The sequence below is a fragment of the Echinops telfairi genome, unplaced genomic scaffold (assembly GCF_000313985.2).
Source record: "Echinops telfairi isolate 266 unplaced genomic scaffold, ASM31398v2 ScPeMD7_7473;HRSCAF=8511, whole genome shotgun sequence".
NCBI classification, from domain to species: domain Eukaryota; kingdom Metazoa; phylum Chordata; class Mammalia; order Afrosoricida; family Tenrecidae; genus Echinops; species Echinops telfairi.
In genome coordinates, this window is record NW_022111377.1 from 816,671 (window position 1) to 823,253 (window position 6,583).

Below are 6,583 nucleotides of genomic sequence, written 5' to 3' on the forward strand. Positions count from 1 at the left end.
ATACATTACTTTGTTAAAAAGAGCTAGTCTCAGAAACTCATCAGAATCAACTCGGTTACTGTGAATTTGATTTGTTTGATTGAGTCTACAAGTATTCCATTAAGCTGAACAACGATCCTGTTCATGTTCCACCCTTTGCTACCAAAGCATGATGAAAGCAAGCATGGTTTCTATACTCGGTAAGGGTTCCACGAGTACTGCCAATCCCATCCCTCAGGTCTGCAAACCCTTGGCTCCTCTTCCTCTCTCTCACCTGCTTCTTCAGGGAGCCTGGATGGACCGGAGCTTCTCTGTCAATGAGGGGACTGCTGGGCCACTTGGGATAGGATGGAGCTTGTAAAACAAGTAGTGTCTTCCCAAGTCCTCAATGTCCACATATCCTGGTTCCCAGAACCCAGGGGCAGAAGGTCCTTCAATGGGAGGTGCTGGCTCCCGGAATACTCAGAGCATGGGCGCCCTTCCAGAGAAGCCCAGAATTCCTCCAAGTTGTAAATCTCCCGGAAATCCTTAATTCTCTAGCCCACTTCCTCTCCCTCCCCGACCCACACAAGCACACTCGTGTCTCAGCTCTCTAAATGTAGAGAGACTGATACAGTCGTGCATTCAGCAAACACTCAGAGTGGGGTGACTTTTTAAAGATGAATTCAAAAATATATATATTTTTTAAATTTTACCTACTCATGTGTATATAACATGTGAATGGTAATTAATACATATTAAATACTACTGTTATCAGAAAGCCCTGGTGATGTAGTGATATTCATTGGACTGCTAACCACAAGGTCAGCGGTTCGAAACCATCAGCCACTCTGTGGGAGAAAGAAGAAACTTTCTACTCCTGTAAAGATTTACAGTCTTGGAAACCCACAGGGGTGGTTCTACTCAGTCCACTTGGGTTGCTGTGAGTCGGAACTGACTCCATGGCAGTGAGTGGAGTGACCGAATATGCCTCATTTCTCTCACTCCTATAAATCCATTCAACAAGGAAGCTAAGACTGAGGAAAGGACCAGTCCTGTGGGAGATGAACCACAAGGCCGCCATGCGATGGGCCCTGTGGTGGTTACATAATCTGTTGTCAATTTGAGAGCGCCTTAAGAGTGAAGGGGTAGACTTTAGCCTGTCAATCAGGTGGCAGCTTGATGACCTCATTTGGAGACACGAAGGAGAAAAATAGCTCCCTGGAGGCGGGACATACGTTCAGTCCCTAGGAGACACTGCAGTTGACAAGCCACATGGAGACAGGCTGATGGCAGCCAGAGCCTCGGAGCTGGAGAAGCCACCTGGAGACCCCTCCCCATGCTGAGATGCTTAAACTGCCACTGGATCCACAAGACTTTCCACCCACTGGTCTGTGATCATCCTCCATTCGGCATCATTGCATCTGTTTTGTGAGTCTGAAGAGGACTTTACAGATGGTATCGTACATATGGGCTAATGGACTGGATCTGGACTGGGAAGTTTTCTCAATATTCGATTGCTCTTGTATGTAAAGCTCTTTCTTATACACATGTTGAGTGTCTGAATTTGTTTCTCTAGTCTACCCAGACTAACACAGGCCCCCAGGGAATATGGAAATCAACTAACATAAAGGGGGAACATTCCACACTCTTGCTTCAAAACAAGAATAAGGGCTTACCAGACGTCAGGGGCCAATGAGAAGTGGTGTACTCAGTCCCTTTTCCCTGGGAGCCAGCTGCCTGCTGGGAGCCCACACTCGGCTCTGCTACTCCCTGCCTGGAGGGGGCGCTGTGAACCAACCTGCTTTGACCACTGGGCCAATCTGTCTCATGTTAAACCATACGCCTTCACAGCTCACTGGTTCACAAGCCCTCTGGTTTACCTTTTCACAGTAATAAAGCAACTATTTTGATCTCAGTCTGCCTAACCCCACATTCTTACTTCTCAGCTAGTTCAGAACTTGGTTGGGAGTTTCATTCCTAACACAGGAGGGGGCTTCAAAAATGTTGTGAAAAGATCCCTTTAGCTTTTCATTCCATTCATTTCCCCACTAACTGTGTGGAGCCCCCCACCACCCGTATATAACAATGCGCCCCACACATGGCAGGTGCCTGGGCTGGTCTGCGCAGGAAGCCCACAAAGCTAGTGACGGTCTTCAGAGGAGAGTCCACACATCATCGAGGGTATGGGGACCAGCAGACACCTCTGGGCTGGGGCCACCTGATAGCCACTAGGCAGCCAAGGCATGACTTTTTTTATCCCTCTTTTATTCTGGACCTTTCCTCAGACAAGTAACCCAATAGGCCCACCACTTAGTCGCCTTGACCTAAAATCACCAGCATTTCAAAAGCAAAACAAAACTAAATCAAAAAGACTGCAAACGTCTTTGTTGTAACTCTAAAGGGTATTATGGCCATTTAGGGAGACTCTAACGTGAAAACTCAGAAAACCAGTTGGGCCTAAAACGAATATACTACCTCCTTCTCTCTGGCAATGATACAATCTCTCTAAGCTGCGTCAGCGCCTGGTCGGCCCATCTGTGATCCAAGCCCACTCTGAGGCCCTGTCCATCTGCCTCTATTGTTCCACTGACCAAATCACCCCCACATCCCCATTGTCTTGTACTGGAGACCGCAGTTCACGTCTCCAAAGCGTTCCCCTCCACCAACCACGAGCACTGAATGAACCGATAAGAGCGGCACTTCCTAATGCAGCCTCAAGCTGCCACGGGCAAAGGAGCCTCTGAGACAGCCAGTTCCGGTCACTCTTCCTCCCCACTGGGCTGCCCTGAGAGGGAATGGACTCCAGACAGGAACTTAGAGTGGGGCAGCTCACTCCTCAGATGAAGTGGCTGTGAGGCTGGTAGGCAAACTCGGCATGGTGCCCACCCACACCAGGCGCCCGCTGAGCCCGAGCTGCATGGGGACGAGACTGAGAAGGAGTTTTAATGTTGATCAGTTGTGATCATGCCATTCTGGTTATCACGGGGAAGCTTGCCTTCCTGTGTTCTGCCCTTTCCTTCTTTCAGAGCCATATTAAGTATTACTTGAGGGCGACTGGCGAGATGTCTTCGTTCCTCAGGAGAGTTTACAAATGGAGTCTCCAGTGCAATAAATATATGCACAGCTGACCAGACCGGGGTACTCACCACTGGCTTCATGGTGATGCTGGTTAACAGCCAAGCATCGTTCCTCCTGCGGCCATTCCCAGCATTCTCTACCTTCCGGCCAGGAGCAGTGACAGGAGATGACCTCCCTGCCAGCACTGCTCAGAGCACTGCCTGGACTGTGCGCCCTCCACTGTGAGGCGCTGCGTGCTCCAAGCAGAGTGGCCAACTGGCCTTTGAGAAGCAGCAGAGGCCGGTGACCGAGCTTTCTTCTCTGATTCAAATGGCCGAGCAATGGGCAGGTATCTACCTCACATCCACCTGGAGGACGGCTGCTCCGAGTTTCAAAGAGCACAGCAGTACCTCCCATAACTCGAATTAACAGAATTAGTGCACAAGTCCACAATAACCATGAATGGGCACGACTCTAGGTATTCTAAAAGAATGACCTCAGTTAATCACCACAACAACCAATGAGATTATTGTCTCCATCCGATAAATTTAGAACGTAGGGCACAGCAAGTTCCAGAACCTTGAAGAAGACCACACAGTCCTATGTGATAAGAGTCAGCATTTTGGACAACCGGGAGGAATTGTTTGGGGATCATTCCTTCTCATTACTTTAAAAATAGGACAGAAGAATTCAGAACAAAACTTGAAAGAAAAAGAGAGAGAGAGCAAGTCTACCCCTCTAGCCAAAACAAAATTTCTGATGTCAGAAAAATGTCTTACTTTGCTTCTCTCATGAAAGTGCCAATCATTCTTTAACTTTGTTCTTCAAACAAACCTGAGATGCAGACAGTTCTACTCTCTCCCACCCACGACCGCTCTGTGGGAGAAAGACTGGGCTTTGGAAAGATAGTCTTGGAAACCCTCAAGGGGGTCGCTATGAGTTAGCACTGACTCGATGGCAGTGTGTTTGGTTTTCGGTTTTCTGCTCAATGGGTGCAGAGGATCAAAGCTGCCCATCCTCTCAACAGGATATGACAGAAAAGGGACAATCATTCTTGTATAGGATGAATTTCTTCAAGGGCTGAAAAAGGTCTTCACAGTGTCCCAGGGAGGCATAGACAGTCAAGCATTGCATGACTAACTGAAAGACTGGCAGCTTCCATCTACCCTGAAGAGCCTTGGAAGACCCACCAAGCACTCTCCTTCTGGAAGGACCCAAACCTGGTAAACCTACGGGGCGTTTGGCTTTTTTCCCCGGGGGTTTGCGTTGGTTCGGAGTTGCCGGGTTGGAATTGGGCACCCCTTGCGTTCCCCTTTCCATTGGTTGGGCCACTTGCCCGTTTTGTTAGTGACTTCATGAGTCTTTATCATTAAAATTACTTCTCCAGAGCTGTACCTTCAAAGTTAAACAAGATCAACACTTAGATCCAAACAGTTCAACACCCCCAAAAGGTGAGGTTTCTGAAGATGAACTGGGGAAATGGCCTGTTGGAATGGTCCTCAGTCCGGGGGCCAGAGACTGTTCCAATTTAATCCAACGATTCCCAGCAGGAAGACATCATGAGTGCTTCAAATTATCTCAGAGGAAGTCACAGAATTCGCCAAGGATGTGCAAGTCACACCAAGATGCAGCATACAGACTTTGGAAAGGGAGGGGCGGGGAAGAGACTAAAACCCCAACAAACCAGGCAGAAAGTACCAGCTCCAAAGAGGTAGGGAATTGATGGCGCAGAGTTTGCTACAAAATACCTAGAATGCAAAAAGAGAAGACTTTCCCACGTGACTGCTGTCTCCAGTTTGAAAATCTGAGTTCTCCTCGAACATCAGTAGTCTAACTGATGAGGGTTAAGAATTGAGACCAAGACCCGTGCGCCCTGCACAGAAATCCCTCCCCTGACCCCTGCCGGTGCAGTTATGGCAGAGAATGATGTGAAAAATGAGCTCTTGGACTATGAAGATGATGAAGTGGAGACAGCAGCTGGAGGAGATGGGGCTGAAGCCCCTGCCAAGAAGGATGTCAAGGGCTCCTACGTCTCCATCCACAGCACTGGCTTCCGTGACTTTCTGCTCAAGCCAGAGTTGCTCCATGCCATTGTTGATTGTGGTTTTGAGCATCTGTCAGAAGTCCAGCATGAATGCATCCCTCAGGCCATTCTGGGAATGTGCCAGGCCAAGTCAGGCATGGGGAAGGCTGCAGTATTTGTCCTGGCCACACTGCAACAGGTGTCTGAGCTGGTGATGTGTCACACTCGGGAGTTGGCTTTCCAGATCAGCAAGGAGTATGAGCGATTCTCTAAATACATGCCCAATGTCAAGGTCACAGTGTTTCTTGGTGGTCTCTCTATCAAGAAGGATGAAGAGGTGCTGAAGAAGAATTGCCCGCATATCGTTGTGGGGACCCCTGGCCGAATCCTCGCCCTGGCTTGAAACAAGAGTCTGAACCTCAAAACATCGAAAACACTTTATCTTGGATGAATGTGATAAGATGCTCGACCAGCTTGACATGCGTCGGGATGTCCAGGAAATGTTTTGCATGACCCCCGTGAGAAGCAGGTCATGATGTTCAGTGCTACCTTGAGCAAAGATGTCCATCCAGTCTGACACAAGTCATGCAAGATCCAGTGGAGATCTTCCTGGATGACGAGATGAAGCTGACGCTGCATGGGCTGCAGCAGTACTACGTGAAACTGAAGGACAACGAGAAGAACCGGAAGCTCTTTGACCTCCTATATGTCCTTGAGTTGAACCAGGTGGCGATCTTTGTGAAGTCCGTGCAGCATTGCATTGCCCTGGCCCAGCTCCTCGTGGAGCAGAACTTCCCCGCCATCGCCATTCACCGGGGCATGCCTCAGGAAGAGAGGCTGTCTCGGTACCAGCTGTTTAAAGATTTTCAGGGACGCATTCTTGTGGCCACCATCCTGTTTGGCTGAGGCATGGACATTGAGCGGGTGAACATTGCTTTCAACTACGACATGCCTGAGGATTCTGACACCTACTTGCATCGGGTGACCAGAGCAGGCCGGTTTGGCACCAAGGGCTTGGCCATCACATTTGTGTCAGATGAGAATGATGCCAAGATTCTCAATGATGTTCAGGACCGCTTTGAGGTCAATGTTAGTGAGCTGCCGGACAAGATCGATATCTCCTCCTACATTGAACAGACGCGGTAGAGGAGCCACGGGTTCTGGATGTGTGACGGTCTGTCCCCATGTGGAAGACAGCACCAGGCATGGGGGTGAAGGGGACACTACTGCCACCTCCCTGACCCCCTCCGCCACGGCCTCCCCTTTTGCATCACCACCACTCCTAAGTCCCCTGTCCTGATTTGTCAAGACTTTTTTTAACCAAAAAAAAAAAAGAATTGAGACCAAGAGACTCTCTTTCATACGTGCGAGAGAAAGGGAGGGGGGGGGTCTACAAATAACTGTCCCTCACACCCAATACCTCCCTTTCACTCGTGGGGACTACTTGTTCCTTTTGAAAATGTATGATGGTTAGAATTAGTATTTGACATTCACCAAATCACTCTGCCCCTTGGCGAATGCCCAGTTTCCCACAGTGGGAGC

At 49.1% G+C, this 6,583-nt stretch overlaps 1 pseudogene; it reads left to right on the forward strand.

Annotated features, from left to right (window-relative positions):
- Positions 1–4,931: 4,931 nt before the first annotated feature.
- Positions 4,932–6,187, forward strand: LOC101657862 (annotated as a pseudogene).
- The last annotated feature ends 396 nt before the right edge of the window (positions 6,188–6,583 follow it).